The 22808-nt window shown below is 35.1% G+C and overlaps 1 protein-coding gene across 2 annotated transcripts in view; it reads right to left on the bottom strand.

The window, feature by feature from the left end:
- The window catches only part of SYT1 (synaptotagmin 1), a 593135-nt gene extending 570738 nt beyond the window's left edge, over nucleotides 1-22397 (bottom strand). The window contains exons 1-2 of one of the 2 annotated variants that reach the window (XM_023218440.3): nucleotides 22044-22397; nucleotides 21267-21378 (exon numbers count right to left, since the gene is read on the bottom strand). The gene's annotated coding sequence lies outside the window, so the exon portion shown is untranslated. Of the gene's footprint in view, nucleotides 1-21266; nucleotides 21603-22043 lie in introns of those variants that run through there. The other variant, XM_023218610.3, reaches the window with a different exon arrangement.
- Nucleotides 22398-22808: the final 411 nt, after the last annotated feature.

Below are 22808 nucleotides of genomic sequence, written 5' to 3'. Positions count from 1 at the left end.
ATTCAAATGTGGCTGAATGTTCATCTCAGAGCAGGCAATAAGTAAATACTTGCTGACTGTGTAGTAAAAACATCAGGAGTATGTACTGATTAAAATACAGATCACCATAGGCATATGGTTACAAACATCTTGTAATTCTAAATTTGTTGCTATGTATTTGACTATAATAAGCAACATTTAGGTGATGATTAATTTCAAAGAACTGCATACATTATCTTACAACTGTCAAAATCAGCCTTCAGCATAGTAGGTATCATTGTGAATACTGGTATCAATCTGTTTTGTTTAAAATGAAGTTAAACGTAAATATTGGAAAGAAAACTCATTTTGTCTCAAAATAACTTACTTGAAAAGTAATACCAATCCAGGAATTTTGTGGAGGACAGCTTTTAGAACCAATTGCACTCGCTCTATATTCATGAACCCTTAATGCTTCTCATTCTGACGTTTGTGAGTGCATTCACATTTCTTTCAATCATAGAAAAAAATAAAAAGATATTTTTCGGCTATTTTCCTAGATGCCTTGAAGTTAGACCAACTTTTATTTACTTGCCCCAAGATAATAAATTAGCTAGCAAAGTGGCTGAGGAAGTATGTATAACATGTTAAAAAATGGTATTATGATAAGCTCTACCATGTATGAGGGAAGTTAAACTCCATTTCTTATAAAAATTTTATAGGAATGTATTTATGAGCTTTCCACTGCTATCTTAATGTACTTAGAAACCACAAAATCTAGGAAATACATAGATTAGATATGCATTTTGCTTCCATCATAAACCAACAAAGTCCAAATTCCCTTCTTGTTTCCACCCTTGGCCCCAATCAGTCTATTCTAGCAAGAATATTTTATTCTAAATGATCCTTAAAAATATCGAAGTTGGATGCGCTACTCATATGCTCAAAATCTTTACTGGTTTCCCCTCTCATTCCAAATAAAAACCAAAGTCGCCCCAGGGCCTTACACCATCTGGCCCTGTGTTCACTCTCAGAAAAAAAGCTTTTAGTGCTTCCTCAGCCCACACCACTTGGCCCACGTGGACACCTTGCTTTCTTTGAAATCACCAGGCATGGCCTGATCTCTAACCCTAGCCTAATTCCTCACCTCTTCCAGATCTGTGCTGAAATGTGACTTTCAATGACAATCTTATTTAAAAACGTATTCTGCCTTCATATTCCCAACTTGGCACTCTCTACTCTCTTTCCTTGTTTTTTGTTTTTATTTTTTGATAGCATTCATGAAGATAAAGCTTATTAATAGCACCTGTCCCCTTCCTCCCTCTCCCTCCCTCTCTCCCTTCCTCCTTCCCTCCCTCCCTCCTTCCCTTCCCTCCTTCCCCCTTTCTTCTCGCTCTTCCCTTCCTGCCTTCCTTCCTTTCTCCACTTATTTTTCTGCCCTCACTGAAAGGTAAGTTATTTGAGGATAAACAACTTATTGATACTGAAAATTTTTGAACTAATGCTCAGAGATTTTTGAATTAATGAAGTAAAATATTATCTAGATCCTCCTAGTGGATTGAAATCCAAATCCCCTAACATTTAACAGCTTTGATCTTAAAGCAAATAGTATCATTTCTCTGTGCCTCAATTTTCTTATTTCCAAAACAAGCACGATAATAGCTGAAACTTCAGAGAGGTTTTGAAGAAAGTATTAAATAAGCAATATAAAAAACCAGTTAAAATAATACCTGATATGTAATGAAAACTCTATACGTATAAACTATTATTATTAAATTTGCCAAATTTTATAAACACTTTTAAAACTTCATATTTCTTCAGACATATTCCATATTGTTTCTTTTTGTTTTAAAATATTTTACATATAGCTAACCTATGCAAGCTCATTCTTAACAAGTTTACAGTTTGAAAAGCTTTAATATTCTTAAGCTCAACAATTGCAGCCCCAGACCAAAGATATATTAAATATAATTATAAAATTGTATTCATAATGTCTGAATGTATATAGAAATGCAAACATTAAAATATTATAAGATTATGATATAGAGAATTATTAAGGAAAATATTAAACAAACGAGATATTAAAAAATATGTTAACGCAAGGATACTTTGCAGTATGAAAAAAGTGGAACATTTATAAAAATCTTTAAATGTGATCAAATCTATAAAACCCTTTAATACACCTTATGTGCATTGCTACTATCATCACAAATTTTACTAGAAAAAAACTAAATTATTAAACCGAATTAGCTTAAAGTAAAAAAATCACTTCAATTTAACATTTCACACAATTACTTAATGCTGCATTAACCAAAAGCAGTAGATATAACTATTCCTAATATATAAAATATATAACTATACATTTAAAAATCACTGTAGATTGTATAAAGTAAAATCTAATCCAACATAAATGAAATAATCTAACTGAAAATGTATAGACCATTGTGTATATCATGGAATGTTGATTTTAAATGTGATGTTTGCAAATGCAATATTTCTGTTGGGGGCTTTAAATATTTCTGTTAGAGAATATAAGAGGTTGGTAACAGTGGCTGACTGAAAGAAAACAGTACCTGAAAAAAAGACTAATTTTTCCATTTATATAGTATTAGATTATTTGAGTATTTTAAATAATTTTATGGAATAATTTTTTATTTAAAAAACAAGCTAAAATATTTCTTTTAAAATGTTTCTCTTATAGTATTAAAGTATATATTGAACATCTTTACAGAAGGAATAACTTTTTCAGTGACAGAACCCCTCAGCACTTTGGATGCCATAGAGATTTATAATATAATTGAAGAAATGGTTAAAAATAGAGCAAGAAGAAAAGGTGGAGAGAAAGTGAAAGGGAAAAGAGAAAGTCTAGAATGATTATCTGTTTCAGAGATAGGTAACATTGACTCAAATAATCCAAAGCATTAGTTGGTCCCATTAAAGAGGAATTGGCATATATTATTATATATCATCTCTTCACTCTTAATTGTCTATGACAAAATGAGCACTTATATTATCATATTTTATTTGAAACTTAACAGTGAGCTACCTGTTGATTTAATCTAGGGAAGCAAAGACTGAGAAAAGAAAGAAAGTCATATTTCATTTTGGAAGAAAAGACTTGACTACATCTAGTTTCAGTTCATGAAGAATTATTACCAAAATCACACATTAAATTATTACACTTATTCAAAAGAAATATATAAGTGAGTGAGAAACGAATGAAAAAAATCAAAGATGATACTTCAACGATATCCACTGAAGATTTTTAAGTACTACTTAGTATGTGCCATGTATTGCTAGGTCGACACTGGGGAAAAAATTGCAAACAATATAGAAATGGTTCCTGCAATCAGAGAGCCCTTAATTCAATCTTATTTTTTGCATTGTGGCAATAAACATTAATTGTTCACTGTTATAACATCATAATATAATGTATTACTATTCGAAGAAATTACAGAAATACACACATATAATTCAGAGATTTTTTGACATAGTTATTCTCAACTGGGTAATCAAGTAATAAGAGATTTTTGTAAAAAATCATATGACCTTGTATTTCGGTAACAATCCCTATTTTATCTTTAGCTAGAAGATTTATTTTTCACTGCACTTTTTTAGTTTCTGAAAATGTGTTTTCACACCCAGAAGATGTAAGATCACAGACTGTTCCCATTACAAAGAAAAGAAGCAAACAAGAAAAAAAAAATCTGTGATGCCATGATTCGGAGAAAACACGTTATCAAAATAATTGGATAAAAACTGAAGGTTAAAATTTTAGCAATATATATTTAAAGGACTTCTCTACATCCCACTTCAGATTTCCATCAACTACATTTAGTCTCATCAGTACCCTCACATATGAGATGTGAATTCATAAATATATTTCTTCTTTAAAATCAGTTAAGTTTTCAGTATTTTCAAACTTAATGTCTACTTAGGGTTTACCAAAATATTTTCATTTTGTTGCAATTATTTGTTCAAATCTCTCTACCACACAGAGTCTGCCAATTCTTGGCAGTTCTGGAGGAATTTTGGAAAGCAACTTATTCATCCTACTATAATATGAAAAAACTGAATATTTACTCTCAGATATAAATAATAAAAATTTATTTTTAAAGAGTCAGCCATATTACTTTGCTGAATTTACAATTTTAGGGTCTAATGATAGTAGATACATTCATAGAGTGATTAAATTTGTATTCAGATTGGATCCAATCACTGTGGAAAGCTCAGCTTTCTATTTTAACCAAGCCTGCTCATCCTCCCTCAAATATACCAAGCTACAATATTATGTTCTGTTTCCTCCCCAATATAGAAAACTTCATACTTCTTTAAAGATTAGGGGATAAAGAAAGCATCTATTTAAAGTTCAGTCAATCTCCTATGCATCTTATCATCTCCCCATTCATTCAGCAAACGTTTTTTGAGCGTCTATTATGTGTCAGGTGTTGCATGTAACTGGCATTGTGGCCGCTTCCATAGAGCATACATGGCCCCCGACCTCTTGTGGTTTATGTTCTTAGTGGCTTCTCATGGCATTTAATAAATAGTCTAATAAATAAATATATAATTTCAAATTGTGCAAGTGCTATAAAATACAGGGTGCTATGGGAAATATAATGGGAAACAAAATTGTCATTGCGAGATTAGAAATATACTCTCTGATTTAAGCTGATGCCTGAGGGATGTGTCAAGTTTAGCAAGCAAAAAAAAAAAAAAAAAAAATCATTTTAACATTTCTCTTGTCAAAGATGAGCCCTAGAATCAGCTTCTCAAAGAGAGCTGATACTCTTCTTCTTTCATCTCCTCTTTTTTTCCCTATATTTTCCCTTCCTCTGTCCTTTCCTCCTCTCCTCTCTTCTTCTCTTCTTTAGAAAGGCAAATTACCAAGTTAAGGTTACTTGGTTTCCCTAGACTACATGAAGCTTACTCTCCCCAAAGCATAAATGGCTAGTGATATAATCAAGTTTATCTTTACAAACACAGTTAGAAAATGCCGGAGTTTTGTGCATATTTTAGAAGTTTCTCCCCATCAAGGCTAAATATACTAATTCTCTTTTTGTTCAACAAGGTTTGATAATGTATGTTATGTGCCAGACATTCCTCCGGTAAATGGGAATATAAAGAATAAGACACAATCTTTAAACCTAGTTAGTTCAAAGCCAACAGGGGGTGGCTATATGAACAATAATCCTACAACAACATGACAAATGTAATGCTGGAAATATGCTGAGAGTATTACGTAAGCTTTGAACTATAGAGACGGGTTGGGAAAAACTTCTTTGAGAAACAGACATAAAAAATAAATTAGAAATGAAGGGAGCCATATAAAATGGATGTAGTTAGGGATGGAAGTTGTTCGTGGAGAGGGACAGGAGGGAAGTATTTGGGGGTGACAAATACTGTGACGAGCCAAGCAAAGTCAATTATAATAGGCATATAGGAATGAGAGGCATTTCCTTTTGTTTTCTAATTTTGAGGAAGCTGCAGGAGTATGTCAATCAGAAGAATAATCTGATCAGATTTGTGTTCAGCTACTTAGGTGACAGTGAGGAACATGAGTTGGAAGAAAGCAGGACTGTAAGGTGGAAAAACCATTGGAAAAAGTTTGTTTTTTTCTTACAATAATTAATGTGAGATTAGAGGAAAAAGTGAGCAATAGTTAGGAGGAAAATTCAGTAGGATGAAGTTGATTGGATGATGACAGTCAGAAAATAGCTAAGCTGAAAATTATTTTTATAATAAATATAACCCTTTCACTAGAAAGTTTAAGCTTCCAAGTATGGTATAATAGACAAATTAGTCATTTTGGCCTTCTTATTATAAATTGTAACAGTCTACAAAAAAAATATTTCCTATATGCACTTTAAAGGTATAAGCTTGTCATCTCTTTGGAAATTGTTAAGATTGGTAAACTAATATTTTTTCATTGGATGAGATGCATAGAGCTATTCTAATTCATGGAGAGATAATTTACAGTTCATTTATTCATTGACTCAACAAATATTTATGGAACAACAAATATGTATTGTTTTAGGCATTGGGAGAGCAGGAAGTAAAAATACAAAAATCTTTGTTACCGTAGAATTTACATTCTAATGATCACAGGGAGGCAATAAATAAATAAATTTATTTATTTAAAAACTGTATTCAAAGAGTGATAAGTGCTAAGAAGAAAGATGTTGGGGAAGAGGGAGGAGATATAAGTGTACAGCAATACTGGGCAGGAAAGACCACACAAAAATTGAGTAAAAACACAAAAGGTTTGAAGAAGTAATCAAAAGAGAATACAGAGGAAGTGCATTCCAGCCAGTAGGAAGGGGAAGAACAAAGATCTGAAGCAGGAATGTAATATAATGACTAATTACTATCTGTGAGGCTCTGGTCCACACGGATGAGGAAAACAGATCATGCCTGTTTTGTTGAAACTCCAAATCTGGTTGGGGAAGAAGTTACTAATCAAATAACCACCCAAATAAATATATAATCATAAATTGATAAATTCTGTAAAGGGAAAATACAGGTCACTATGAGGAGGTACAACGCAAAGTTCTGAGTGATTCTGGGAGTCAAAAATGTCTTCCCTGAATAACTGATACCTAAGTTGAGATCTGAAGGCTGCATAGAATTTAACCAGATAAAAGAGAAAAGAAAGCACTCCAACATCATAATCAGCATGTGTTAAGATACTGAGGCAGAAAAAAAAAATCTGGAATATTAAAAACCTGAAAGAAGGCCAATATGGGCAGAGTATCATAACAAAGGAACAATATGATAAATGTGGCTGGTGAATAGGTAGGGCCAGATAACGCATGGACTTGAAAGTCAAGTTAAGGATAATAGATTTCAGAAGGCAAGTTGATTTGAATTATGGTGCTGCAATGAAGATAGAGAAGAGTAAACATATTCAAAAGATATTTATGAGTTAAAAATTTTATTAAGATTTATTTATTCTGAATTTGAGATTAAAAATGAGAGATATATGAAACAAATATAACTCCCAGGTTTCTAGATAACAAAATTAGATGAATGGTGCAATCATTCACTAAGATTGAAGACACTAGGCAAGGACTAGATATGTTGATGAAGATGCGTTCAGTTTGTATGTGGTGAGTTTGAGATGTCTTTCAGCCATCTAAATAGCTCTGCCATGTAGGTGGTTGGACTATGTGTCAGGAATCCTAGTGGGAATGATTTACTTTAGCTTCCAAATTTGCCAGGAGTGCTGGCCTTTTAAACCAAACACATATCATTGTTTGAGACTTAGATTTTCAAAAAGAGATGCTTTCATTAAGGAATGAACTGAATACCTAACATAACCTCAAAGTCGCTCAGAGTATATTTTATGCATCACTTCCTGTATGAAGCCATTGCAGTTTCAGCTGTCATTCACTCTCAAGTGTTAGCAGAAAGCTTTGCATTTTCCTGATGCAGCTTATCTCTTCAAGTACTTGCCAATATCCTCTTCTTCCAAGCCTGGAGTGGGAATGGGTGTGTTATACTTCCTATATCCTTGTAATTAGGAGCCACGTGACTGGGTCTGGCTAATGGACCGTGAACAGAAATTTTATATATCTTTTACGGGGTCAAAGTAGATAATTGCTGGTGAGAAACTCTCTGATGCTCTTCGCCCTACTGCAATGAATCCTTAAACTTTACATTGAGATGACAGCCTTATAAGACACTGGGGCACTGGAGCTCTCAGAGTCTAGATTTTTGAATGAGTATGTAAATCAGAGGACACTCTCCACTACGGACTCTCCAAACTCTCTGATCCACAATGGCTATGTGGTATGTGCAAGGAATAAAGCTTTTGTGCTGAAGTTCTTGAGGCTTTTGTATTGTTTGCTACACAGAATATCCTATACTATGCTATTTCACAGCTCACATGTGAGCGAATCATTACTTGCTTATGGTTTCACTCTTAACTAGACGGTACTCAATTCTTCCATGGGTGGCTAATTGTGTCTTGGAGTTTGTTTGTATTCTTTAACTATTTTTGAGTAGATTAATGAATGATGGATACAATCTTCAACCTTATTCACCACTATGAGAGTACTCAAATGTTAGAAGGGAAGCCAAAGGCTTTATGTGCTGGGCTATTCATATGTCTAATTTTCTTGCAGCAAAATGCCATAGTCAATTACAGACCTTCACATGTTAGCACTGAAAGGTGTCAGGGAAATCATTTAGTAAAATTTTCACATTATGAACTTGGTGACGGATTCACAGATTTTATGTTATTTGTTTGTTTCTTAATTTGAATACAAAACTCTAAATACCTATGCTCAATCTTCATTGTCCATTTTTTCCATAGACTAGTGTTCCACTCACTATTTTAAAGGAAAAGAAGTAATCCCTTATTCCTTTCGTGTATCCTCTTCTGATCTACAAGAAAGTTTATACACAACAACAACAAAAAAAAAGAGTGCAATATATCAACCCCATGACAACCAAAAAGAAGCTTAAGAGCTATTAGCTGAACCTCTTAGAAGGTAGTCAACTGACATGAATCTGCTTAAGAGTGGCCAATAACAGCACTGATGCTAGATTCGTTGTGGACTTAAAAATAATGCATTATAAATTCATACAAAATTTACCTGTATGTGAATATAGCAAGAAGATTATAATTTTGAAGCCAGGTGTGGTAGCTCATGCCTATAATCCTAGCACCTTGAGAGGCTAAATCAGGGAGATCTCTTAAACCCAGGAGTTTAGGACCAGCCTGGGCAACATAGTGAGACCCTGTCTCTACAAAAAATACAAAACTTAGCCAGGCGTGATGTTATGCACGTGTAGTCCCAGTTACTCAGGAGGCTGAGTTGGGAGGATCATGTGCTTGCACTCCAACCTAAATGGCAGAGCCAGAATCTATCTCAAAAAGCATAAACAAAAAACAAACAAAAAAACAGCAACAGCAACAACAAAAAAACTACAGGCTGTTATACATTGTTAAATTGTAATATAAACTTAGTTGATCATCACCAGTGCTTTTTAAATGAAATAGAAAAGGATAATTGAAAAGTATCAGAAAGCATAACAAGTAATATTTCATAGAACTTTTTCTAATAGTGTGTGTATGTATATACTAAATTTGGATGCCAGTTAAAAATGTTAGAAAATACAGTTAGTGGATTTACTCATTGATATGGGTTAGCTGTGTCCCCATCCAGATCTCATCTTGAATTGTAGCTCCCATAATTTCCACATGTTGTGGGAGGGACCCAGTGGGAGTTAACTGAATCATGGGGGAAGGTTTTTCCCATGCTGCTCTCATGATAGTAAATCTCACGAGATCTGATGGTTTTATAAAGGGGAGTTCCCCTATACATGCTCTCTTTGCCTGCTGCCACAGAAGACATCCCTTTGCTCTTCCTTCATCTTCTGCCATGATTGTGAGGCCTCCCCATCATGTGAATCCATTAAACCTCTTTCCTTTATAAGTTGCCCAGTCTCGGGTATGTCTTTATTAGCAGCCTGAGAACAGACTAATACACTTATCTATAAAATATCCACTCCCTAATATATTTCAGGTACTGAAGAGTCAGAGATGATAAAAATGTCATTGCAAAATTCAGAAAAACTTGCATTTAGTAGAGGAGCCAGGTGCATTTAAAAAATCAAAATATACTATATATGCATGTGTGTGTGTATATATATATGCACGTGTGTGTATATATCTGTGTGTATATATATATACTATATATGTGTGTATATATGCGTATGTGTATATATACTATATATGTGTATATATATACTACATATGTGTGTGTATATATTTATACACACATATATATACACACACACACATATATATATAGCATAACATAAAATATTTAGGATACAAAGGAGCCTAATTGAGCACAGTAGTTTGGCCAAAAAAAAAACAACTCAATTTTCAAAACATATTATTATCAGAATATAATGTCTATAGAGAGCATTAGGAGAAAAAAAAAGAGGGACATTTAAGATTGATGCTTTAATTTTTACTTCATTAGCAGTAATAGACTGTGTAGCAGACTGAGTAGTATTGCAGTCTCATAAAAGTTAATACGCCTTTGTAAGCAACTGGTTTACTATCATATAGTGACTTAAGTAGACTTAGGTTATTGAGTTCTTGAAACCAGGATATGAGACTAGATAGAGGAAAAATAATTTCCGGTTAATGCTACAAGACCTGTGTTGTCTAAGTGATAATCGACACAAAATGATTTGTTTCATTATGTTTTCAGTGTTTATTTACTTTTGTTTCAAAATCTAAATTAGAGTTTTGTAGGATATAATAAAAAATACACTCAAAAGGAAATTGCATTGAAAAATGTCATGAATGTGATAAAAAGTTAAGGTGTTGGCTTAAATTTACAGGAACAATAAAACTGGAGTTAGGCCATGTATTTAATTTCTTTAGAAGTGAGGGGAAAGGGAAAGACTTATTAAGATTTAAGAAACAAAAGACATGCAGAAAGTGTCTAAGGAATATACAGAATAAAAGAAAAGCAGTTGCTCTTCTGAAGATAAAACTGGAAGATAAAAATATATGTCTACAAGACACCTGAGAATACATTTTAAAAGTCAGAGTAAAAACAGTGTATATTCTGTGATTGTTGCCATAAAAAATGTAAGCATATGAACACAGACTGGAAATATATTACACAGAAATGAGACAGCATATATTTAAAGCATGGTGAGATTATACATGAATATACGGTTTTGAAAATTTCTTAATAATGTTTGCAGATTATTTTTAATTGAAATATTAAGGCAGGGCAAACACATAAAACCAGCGTCTTTATACCTAAGTAGACCAAACGAGTTCCCATTGTAGAGCTTCTGTACTGGTTGCTTCATTTGACCTCAGTGCTTTCCCCTGATAGTCATAGGGCTGGCTCCTTTTCCCTTTCAGGCTCAACTTTTGGTTAATCACATTCCCCAGTATTGCTCTGTTTTATTTATTAGCTTATTTTTTGATTTTTGTAGTATTTATTATATAAGTACCATAGCTATGTTTTGTTGTTGTTTTTAATGGTCTCTCTTCTTCCTTAGAAGGTAAGTTCCTACATGCAGGAAACCTGTGTACTATTTTTATTTCTGTATCCCCAGTATCCAAATGTTGCCTGGCATATAATAGGCACATCATCATGATTACTGAAGAAATATATTATTCCCAAATATTTCCTCTTCAGTTCAGAGTGTAGCACATATAAAAATGTATAATATATTTGTACAAATTGATAATGTTTAATCTGTAGCATATATAGGTTAAAACTTTATAAACTCCTTGAAATAAGCCCTCCTTCCTCACAAAACTAATAAAGGTTTGAAATTCTCATTTATACACAAGTGGCTCTGCAATTTGCTGTTCTTAGTTATACTAAGCTAAATTTCTTCAAGTTCTGTAAAGGACTTTCTTCTTATCTTTGCAATTAAGTGAATAAAGACTATCTACCCTTCTGCATTAAAAAGTGAGGAAGCCAAAGAGAGTAAGGCAAGGCCATAACTAGAAGTAAGTAACACTCAACTCAGCCGATAGCCTCTTATAGGTAGACTTTTCACACTGGTATGATCATACCAGTTGTTAAATTATTGAGTACTAGTGGTACAGTGGTGGGACAGAGAATAGGCTTGGTTCTGACCACATGGTGTGAGTCCCCATATCCACCTATGACTGAAGTCAGAATATTTCTGAACTTTATGGTCATATGAGCACCAAAATCCCTTTTCTTGCTTAAGCATTTTGAGTCAGGTGGCATTTTTACAAGTAGAAGAATTTCTGAGAATAAAAAAAGAGAAAGAGAGAGCAAAGGTGGTCAAATCTACCATATAGTAACAGGTACTAGACAATTTGCAAACACTATTGCATTTTCATTCCGGGGGAAATATCTCACTGAAGTTCATCATTCCAGAGTTGGCTATCTGAATCCAGCTCTCTAAGTTTCACACTTTTATCCTATTGCCGTCATGGTCATATTGACCTAACCTATAAAGTGGATCACTTTGCCTATCACTATTTAATCTTTTTTGAGTACCTCTACCTCTACCTCTTTGCCACCATCTATTCTCTTCTTCTGCCATTTATGAATTTATTGATTGTGTGACTACCTATGAGTGAGTATTGGCTCTGTAAATAGGTAGCTTGGGTTTAATTCTACATCTTACTACATAATGTGACCCTGGGAAGTTACCCAATTATTCTTTAAGTTACTCAATTATTCTTTTTCCACAACTTTCTCACTTAAAATTATGAACAAATTAGTATAGATCCCAAGGAGTTGTTGAGAATATTAAATGGGATGAAGCATGGAAAGTACATAGAAAAGTGCCTGACATATTGTAAGAAACAATATGATTACCTGTATTCATTCAAATATCTCCATTAATACCTATCCTATGTTTCATATAATTTTGTATTCTTTCTATAGGCCCTTCCCAACTATAATTCCTGTTTTCTTCAATCAGATTAGCTGTAAATACATTTATATTAATCCACATTGCAATGGTATGGTTATTCGCTATTGCTCCGAAATGTGTTTCTTAACCAAAGAATTGCCAACTGATAGACTTTACATTTGAATTGAATAATAATTGTGGTTTGGATATGTTCACTTAAAGCAGAATGTTTAACCATTCTACCTTGGAAGAGAAGATAAAAAGTATCAATAGATTCAACAACTTCCATTAATGTTATGTGAAGGAACAGCAAGAAGATGTGTATGAATATCAATGAGGAGAATAGTTAGAGGTAAGTTTGGAGAGCTAGTGATAAAGCTGCAATACTTATGATTCTAATCACTTCTCACTGCACCCTACTTGGTGGCTTGGAACTATGCAGTTTACAAATAAGAAAACAAATAAGATAACTTATCTAACATCACAGTGATATAGCAATGACTAAAGGCCAACTTAGCCTAGTGACTCAAGCTTAGTGACTTTTCTTGTAGATTACAAAAAAAGTCCCTTGAATAATTTTACAACACAAACTCAACTTGTTTTGCAATTAAAGTCACAGAAGAAATGACAGCATATCAAATCTTTCTTATTTTTTCAGTGGGATAAATAAAGACTACATATCCTCTACTCAATAATGATGTTAGATAAGCAAAGGCAAACTAGTTTTTACATATTAAGAGAATTACAAAACATGCTTTTTCCCCCTTTATTAAGTGCTGAGGCAGTAAGTTCCAATAGAAAAAAAATATAAGAGGCTTTCTAAATGTGTAATTGCAGGCAAGTAACAGCACTTGAGTCTCCTTCATTGCATCTGTAAGAGAGAGAACCTCTTTGTTATCAACATCAAATAAGGCAATAAAATAAAGAAATATACAGTGCTGCATACCTGTCACGAAAACAATAACTTATTACCATTGCAATGGCCAAATAGAAAATAAAGAAAAACATGCCAAATAGTACATGCCAGTTTTTTGGACTCTCAAACATTATTCTGTCTCTCTGCAAATAGTTCTGGTTTAGAAATTATCAGCAAGCCAGCCTTTACATGCAAAATTGTAAAAATATTCAAATCATGACACATTCCATTTAAGTGTGCCAATTACATAAACAAATTAAAAGGCTGCTTCTTTATTTATCTATATATATATTTTGTGAAGTTAACCTAAAATGTATACAAACTAAGAATTACATTTCTTGGTTGTTGAGACAAAATAAATCCAGCTGGTGAAGATTACTATCGGTCAAAAGTACTAAACCTTCATTTAGTGATTCTATGGGAAAATATTTCATTAAGATATGAAAAAAGAAAGGAAATATGAAAGAATGATGAAAAGAAGGAAGAAGGGCAGAGTAAGAAGGGAATACACGAGAAAGGAATAAAATGCACAGAACGGAAGGGAACACAAAGGAATTCCTATATCATTCTTATAACCAGAGAACTGAACAAATCTTTTCTATTCAGGCTGTGAGTTGTAATATGCTTCAATGCATACAGGTCTAAAAGTCAAGAAATCAACAGAAATAAAACTGTTGTTATGTGTTCAATATATAAATGATGAAACAGATTCTCAAAGGCATAACAGAACTTGTCTCATCCACTTTTGCCTGAAGGAGTCAGCTCTCTCCTGTCATTAATATTCATTCTGTGTTGTCTAAGAGTGGTTCAGAAAGTATCTAAGATTCTCCAGAAAAAAAAGTCATCGGAAACTTGCCTATCAAGTACTTTTTTACAAAACAATTTAAAAGCAGGGCAGTTTTGTCAATTTAAGCGTATGTTGGCTTTGTACTGAAATGTCACCTTTTGAATTCTCAGGCTCAGATGTAGCTCAAGGTGAATGCTTGGCTTTTTAAATTTAACATTATAATTTAATAAAACTACTAAAAATAGTTATATTATTTGTAATGTCATATTGTTAACTAAGCTTTTCACAGAAGAATTTCCTGTACACAGACAGATAAAACCCTAGTACTTTAAGGCACAGAATGATCTGGTTTATACATATTTAAATATAAAAACGTGTGGCCTCAGATTCTGAACATTGGTTATAATAGAAGGGTGATGTTATGCTATTTATAGAAGAGGTCTCAGTGCTCTAGAAATATGCTCTAATGCCCAAAGGCTCACTTTATTCAGTCTTCAAATCTGATGAAAATGCTAGGGATTAGGCAGAAAGCCAGCCTTGTAAACTAGGATCTGGCAGACACTCCAAGTCAGAAACAGATTTCAATGCATTGCTTCCTTGTCTTTCTCCTGAGAAACTGTGTCAACTTTTCTTTCTAATAATCTTGATAAATCAAAACCTGATTGCTAGAGCTCAACTATCCCTTAATAAGCTGTTATAGCACTTGTCCTTGCTTCAAAGGCCATTAAATCATTTGTCTAAAAAGCTTTCTAGATAAGTTTTTCCCCCCCTCAAAAGTAAGCAGGTAGGCAGTTTCCATATTTCATAGGAGGGAAGCAAGGACCATACCCACTGTTTGTATGGCATGGGATACTGGAGACCAGCACATCATGAGGGAAAAAAGACACTCAATTAGCTCTTTCTCCTTCTCAAAGAGAGAGCAGACAATTCTAAATTGATATTTTAGTGAGTGTTGTCTGCTGCTGTGATGTTATCTTGTTGTTTACACTTGCAGAAACTCTCACATACAATTGTATCTGAAAAATACATTATTAATAATCCATCCCAAAAGCAAGCTTGTGTGTGATGTTTCATAATATCTAGAGATTTAGTAGAAAAACAAATTGTCAGTTATCTGGGATAATGACCATGAAGCATGTGCTTATTTAAAGGCCTCCATCAACAAGACACAGATGGATTTTGAAAGTATGACTTGAAACTCTTTCTAAACAATCCTCTCAGCTTTATCCTCAGGTGTTAAGCTAAAAAAATGCCATACTGACTCACGGTTTAACATCCTCATCTTTTGCTTGGATCACTTGTGAGTAAACATAAGAAATTCCAAGAAAGAAAAGCTCTTTCATAAATTATCCTAAAATTATATAAGATTCAGTATCATATTTTAAAAGTGTTCACATAAGTACAGCTCTGCATGTTTTGACTGAGTATTCATGTCCTTTTGCCTTCATGTTGATGAAAAAATACGTCAAGGAATCTCAAAGCAGCAATCAGTCAATCCAAGTACCTGTTTCCTACCCACAATAGGCATGGAGTGACATGCAAGGAGGCTGGCCCAGAGGAAATGAGCCTCAAGTAAAACAAGAGGCTGTTCCCTGGAGGCCACATCACCAGAACTTTCACCAGAGTTTTCAGGTGGTTTGTCTGCTTTCCTTCCTATTCCCAAGGGACTGAAATGATGGCTGCTGTCAGGAAGCACGATAGAAGAGGACAGGAGACTGTACTTCTCATGTAAGCAATTGCAAAATAAGAATGTTTACATTTCAAACTCTTCAAATATGTTTGCATTTGAGTACATATGTGCACTTTATCTTTGATTTAGTAAATTATTTCAAAAGAAAAAGAAAACATTTATCTATCACAGGAAATAAGACACAATTGCTTTTACTTATATAATACCCTTTGGCCAAAAAAAAAAAAACTATATATATATCGGAACTCTAAGCACTTTAAAATTATTAACAAAGCTACATTTCACAAGTACAGAAACAGGTTCTTTGAGGTAAGGTATTACCAAGTTTCAGTACCATACCTGAATTTAATTAAGTAGATATTTCAATCAGAAATTAATTTCTAACTGAGGCACTTAGCTAAATGTTTGTGTACAGTATTTACGATTGGCGTAGCATGGTTGCAAGCTAGTATCTGTGATGAAATGTTGTTCAACAGGGCTGTTATGAACTCTTGGAAATTATATCTTAACCAAGTAGTTTCACCAAATTCTTACACTAGTTTATAGGCCATTCCCATTCTACGTGGAAATTCCCCAGCTCTCATTTTGCACAAACAGCTAAGAAATAGAAGGCATGTTTTTTTATCTTCATCTGCTTTATGATTTTCTAGAGCTCCTCTTTAACAAAATGCCTTTTTATATGCGTAAGTAATATGCTAAACATACTATATGTGAGACATTTATAGGAGTGACCAGTATGCTTTCTTTGTATCTCCAGAATAGCAGTAACCAAAAAAGATAAACTTTGACCTTTCATTTATTTTATTAGTAAAGTATGGAAATCAGCAATGAGAACTTGGCGTTTAAATACACATAAAAATTAGAGCAATTACAGAAATAATTCTTTAAAATATCTGTTTTGCATTTGTCAAAGACATGCTAGAAAACTCATTTCTAACACTACCATAAATGTGTTATTTTACTTTAATGTAGGTTTTAATTTCTTTTGAAACTCTCTTAAATACTGTATTTTTAAAATAATGTAATGTAGATGCCATTTTAAAAGGAGGATTCTTTGCAATAGAATCTCTAATATTATATTTAAAATTGCAGAAATAGCATCTCTAGTGTTCACCATTTCTACAACATAGCAATATATTTATTGTCCACTTTAAAGAAAAGTTTTCCTTTTTTAATAAAAGTGAATTTTATTGATATAGACAGGAATTGATGGCATGCTCTCTTACTTGTAATAGGTAGCATACATTTGCACTATAATTTTAAATAAGTTTATTTTGTATTGCTAGTACATATGAATAGAGTGATGTTCATATACCCAGCTACCACAGTTTATCTCATAGTCCATATAAAACTAGCTCCTCAAGAACACTCTTAAAATGACCAGCTGTAAGAAAAATGGTGGTTTTCTTTTTTTTAGAAATGTTAAATTTCTGTTTAAGAAAATGGACACACTTAGTGGAGAAATTTAAATCAAGTTTACAAAAAGACTATGAAAAAATGTTGATCATTTCTGGAGGAATTGAATGAAAACATATCAACCCACATTCTCTCACCCAATGCAATGATAATCATGCCATTCAATTACATAAAAAATTAAGAATGTTTACCTTAATGCAAATATCGAAAGAAACATCAGCCAAAAGCCTTAGAAAGACAGAAGTTTTATCAGCCATCATATCTAAATCATGTAAAAATATGATTTCAACTTATTTGTTACCTGTATAAAGAAGTGAATCATCTTGTACTGAGAGTTTTTTCAATCATGATACATATAAAAATCATTTCTGCCCAAAGTCATAGAACCCCATTTTAAAAGAAAAAAAATCTAGGCTCCCATTAATATTATCTCTGAGTATTCTCAGACTTAAAAGCATTCCCAAGACTCCGTCATCTTTCTTTAAATAGTACTTTGTACACGAATACCCCCTAGTTTCAGCAAATTATATTCTACTGTCCATGAGTTTCTAATCCTTCTTGAAAAAGTTTCATAATTTTGGAATATATATATACACACAAACATATGCATATATATATATATACACACACACACGCACACACACACATATCCTTAAATTCTAACTGAAATTATTATTCAGATTGCCATATATTTTATCTCTGTTTAAATGGCTTTGGTCAACTTCAATGAAAAAAATTCAGCTAAACTCAGCCACGTCATGTATTGAACTTTTGGTACAGACATATTTATGACAAATAAATTATGTTAAACTTTTAAAATATGACAACTACATCAGATATTTAATTTTAAAAAATATTATATTTTCAACAGAATGCATGCAAGACCCATACCTACACTATACAATGACAGAAAGTCAAACTTTGGTATGGGTTTTTGGTAATATTAGACAAAGATTTGCTCCATTTTATAATCAAACTGTTTTACTTTCTTGTTGCCCCCAAATTACTTAATTATTACCATTAGGAAAATAAGTATTATGTTTCAATTTGGAATTAGTGATAGCTCTTCTTGGCTGTTGCATAAACTGGAAATCATAAGAACTATATTTCAGGCTCATATAATTGTCTACATTAAGTGTGTATTCTTTAAGATTAGATGGTTCTAACTGTTTTGGGAATTTACTCAAAATCAATTTAATATACTGACATCAAAAGTGATGAACTGATATTATGTTAATGGTGTTATTAGGCTAATGGGAAGTTCAAATTAACTTTCAGATTTCTAACAAATTCTACATTTTATTTTATTAATCTTCCAGCTCATCTTGCATATAATTAATACAAGCATATAATTAATACTATTTTTTAGTTTTATTTTCAGTCTAATATGCAAATCGTATAAATACAATGTTATTCATTTTCATATTTCTTGATCAGAACTATCTGATAATTTGACCAGATGAAAAAACTAATATTCTCCATTATAAAATGAAGTTCAAAACTACTCGGCAACAACTCTCAATCATGTGGTATTTTTTGTGAAATTAGTATTTTAGGATTTTCCCTATGTATTAGCAGTCTTCAATTATGACAAAAATACCTTAAGGCATAATTATCATGTTTACTCTGAAACATGAATGAGATTTACTAAAAAAGCCTGTCAAAGGGAGAAAAAAATAAAGACTGTATGAAATTGTGACATTAGACTATTTTGTGGGATAACAGAGTAAGAATTTCCTATAATGTATCATTAAGGTATCTCCACAATCCACTCACAATATATTGGAAATAGTTCTGATTTCCAATATATAGATACTGAATTTTTTAGAAGTATGTGAAAAACTACTCATATCCATCTTTTTAGATGTTATTTCTATAATTAACATTTGTAAAGAGTCATGAAAATAAATGTCACAAACCAAGCCTAAATTTTCACATATTCCTAAAACGGTGGAGAAATGAGACAACAAAATCTTATTTTTCTCACATGAAGACAGCTGGCTTCCTTTTTGTACATCTTTTCATGTCTAAACTTGTTAATTCAGTTGTACATACACATGAGGTAATTAAGTGATTGTCCTTTTGTCCTTGTAACCAAAAGGTGGCACCTCTAAAAACCAGAGTTAGCTTTCAACAGAGACAGTATTTTTTTTTTAAGTCATTCAAATGCCAAAGCCCTAGAAAGAAAATCTTTTTTCGTGACTTGGTAATTCTGCTGAGGTAGGAGGGATAATTGCCTCAAATGCAAAATGGTTTAGAAATAGTACACATTACACTGATGACAAATGAATCCATCTCTTCTCTAAGTTGGTGTGTAAACTTATACATTAAAGATACATAGTGAAAAATTACTCTCTGAGATACAAATTAGTGTGGAAGGTCAGGCAGAGCTAGGATAGAAGATTCCCTTTTCTTATATCAAGTGGACTTCTAGAAAAAAAAAGTAAGACTCTGCATTTCCCCTTACACATAAAAATAAGTGTTTTGTATACTAACATCTGCTGATCTTTCTGTGTTCAGGTAAGACCCACTTGGAATGCTTTCCTATTACATCCAACGAGGCGCTTCTCTATACCTCCTTCCATCTGGCAATACTATCGCTTCGCTGTCCCTGATGAATACTAAGAAAATAAAGCTTATATCCCCAATGATGGAATTAAGAGACTGCTGAAGCTGCTGTAAAGGTTCTGTCCAACAAGTACCATTTACTTGACCTATTATGCAGGCAGCCAGGGGCATGTTGCTGTTTTGATATATTTTTCTTTCTTTTAACAAGACGTTACAAAAATGTTTTCCCCGTCAGGATTTTTTAAATTTAGGCTATCTTTCTAGCATTACTTTCTAAACTTTGTTCCAGTACAGGAGGATTCTTGTCCAGCTGAGCCTCCATGTGCCTTCTAAAGGGAGTGCTGAAATTGTATAAACATCATGTTTACATCCATTAAATATCCTCCTATTAAAAGAAAATAAAGCCAGGCATAAGTTTGGTATCCAGACAATAAAATTCAAATAGATAGTAGAAAGGTAGAATAAAGTGAAAATTCATACACAAATGTAGCTTCCACACAAAAGTTAAACAGTTGCTTTATTTCACCAAAGGGTTAATACTGGAGAAAGTGAATATCAACATGTACACAAAGCTAACTAGAAGATTAGCTTTCTCAAAGTAGAAATCCAAGGCTCCCTATAAAACTGTTGTTCCTTGCAAATGTTTTGAAAGTTTACATTTTTTGATCCAACAACAGACCATACCAAGAAACCTCAAGAAAGTAATAATCTATTTTTAATTGTGTTTTTTTTTCTTACTCAAGAAACCTTTCAAAGTTCAGATATTAACACTGATGTGCAATACCAAATTGCCAGTCCCACAGGACAGATGGAAACAGGAAAAGTCAGATGGTTGGCACTCAAAAGCAACAGCAATTAAGCAGTTGAAAGTGGGTTGGATTGTCGGTTTATTTTTGTTCCATTTGAATGAATCAAGTGAGAGACATAGTCCCTTGCAAGGAGGAAATCAAGTCAAACTTGACTTCCCCTCTCTGACAGCCCAAGCTGGACGGCTTGTCTACTCCCCTTATTCAGGTTAATTGCTTTCTGTGCTCAGATTTTCGCAGAGATTGTATTCTATCTTGTTTACGCCCCAACCCACCCACCCCCATATCCCTCTCCCCAACAGAAAGAAATCTTTCTCCTTTCTTCACTCCCCCTCTTTCCTCTAAGAAAGGCAATCCTCTCCAGGAGGAGAAAGAAACCCTGTGCGTGCTTAGGGTGGGAGGAGGGCGAGAGGGGAGGTGTGAGAGAGAAAGAGAGAAAAGATTGAGATTGGGGGCGGGGGACGGAGGAGAGAGAACAAGAGAAGGAAAGAGGAAGCAAGAAGATGGGGGATGCCCAATATCAACTCCAAGCTCTAAATCACGGGCGCTGTGCAAAGTGCTTTTCCAGGAGATGCACATGTGGTCTCATATTTCTCACAATAGGCCACCCGGGGATCCCTCCCTAGGTCTCAGACTCCCACCACTAAAACCCAAGTGTATCGAGAAGAAAATCTTTGGGATGGATTCGAGCAGATAGGCACCGCTGAGGTGGCCGCGCCGCCAGTCCCGCTTCCTTACCTGGAGGGCGGACCGGGAGGTGGTGCCGGGTCTTGGTCCCCAGTGCTCTCCCCGCGTGGACCGGCGCGAGGCACACGCGTGCTCTCGCTGCCTCCGCTCTTGGAGGGGCAGCCTGCAACACAAAAGGGGTGTGTGGGTGTGGGTGTGTGGGAGGTTTTCCAGGGCCACCAGCTGGTCCCAGCTGGTCGCCCCCACCCTACACACACCCCTTCGGGGCGCCGAGCCCCCCTCTCGGCTGAGCACCACCCTGGGGGCTTGCCCGGGGTGCAGCCTCAAGTTGCCGCTGCTAACTGCTGCTGCCGCTGCCGCTGCTGCAGGAGGAGGTGGAAAGACACTGGGGGCAGTACTCGGTCTAAAGCATCCCCACACTGCAGCTTCTCCAGGAATCCCTCCAGTGAGGAGGCGGCCGCCCATCATCTCCCAGCCCTAGCATCCTGATTGGCTCCACCTCCGCTACGCTGCGCCAAGAAGCCAATCCCAGCGCACTAATAATAGGTGGATCCGCTCAGCCAGCATCTCCCATCCCAGTTCTGTTAGTGTCCCTCCATCCCCACAGCGGACTGGGACCTGGGAAGCGGGGTGGAGGCGGGTTGGGGGAGGGAGTGAAGTAAGAGGGGAACAGATGCCAAGGAGACACAATCAAGGGCATCTGATAAAACCTCTGGGTAGACTCAAGAATGCCCCAAAACCTGTTCAGCAAGTCATATGCACAGGAGAAAGACAGCGAGCATAATACAAAGCTTTTTTTTTTTTTTTTTACTTTCAATCAAAACCTGCCCTGATACTGAGCATGCCCAGACTGCAACAGCGACCTAGGAGTTTTGATGTGTGTGGGTTCGCCAGCTGTGGATTTTTGAAAAGCTGGGACCGGGGATAGAAGAGGCAGAAGTTTGTCTTTGGCCATTTAACCCGGCGGAGTTGTGAAAGCTGGGCAGGGTGGGGACATGAAAGGGTTCTGCACAAGTGTCCTCAAACTGAGCCGCGGGGAGGTGACCTGCCGGGCTGCTGGAGGTTCATCATGCTGTTCTTCTAGGGTTCCGGGTTGGAAGCGGGGGCGGGATAAGCTGAGCTTTGCTGGAAGCCTGGAGACTTCCCGCGAAGGGTGTGGTGTTGCCGAGATGCAGGAGAAGCAGCTCCGTCCCATAGGTGGGGCCGGGAACGCGACTCCACCCATCAGCGGCGGCTGCCAGGCCGTGGAGAGTGCACTGGGAGTTTCCACTGCAGCGACCAATAAGTTTGTAGACTTGGGTCAAGTGCGGCATTGTTGGGGATGCTTTTTATTTTTATTTTTTGCCACCTCCCTCCTCCATCTCTCTCGACCCCTTACCAGAGCAGTGACGACTAAAGCACAGATCTCTCCCTGCTTCCTGTCTTCCCAGCTGAACCGTTGTGCTCGGAAGTAAGAAGCTTTTCCCTTGTGAGGGCGGTGGTGACCTGATTGTCTCTAAGCTCTCAGGCAATTTATAGCTTGGTAATGCCGAGATACCAAACAGGAAGGCTCAGCGGGTGGGGGAAGGGATCGCGCGCCAGGCTAGGGGCGGG

Source organism: Piliocolobus tephrosceles, chromosome 10, assembly GCF_002776525.5.
Source record: "Piliocolobus tephrosceles isolate RC106 chromosome 10, ASM277652v3, whole genome shotgun sequence".
Taxonomy (NCBI): domain Eukaryota; kingdom Metazoa; phylum Chordata; class Mammalia; order Primates; family Cercopithecidae; genus Piliocolobus; species Piliocolobus tephrosceles.
Note: the sequence above shows the minus strand (reverse complement) of the source record. Positions and strands in the feature narration are given on the sequence as shown.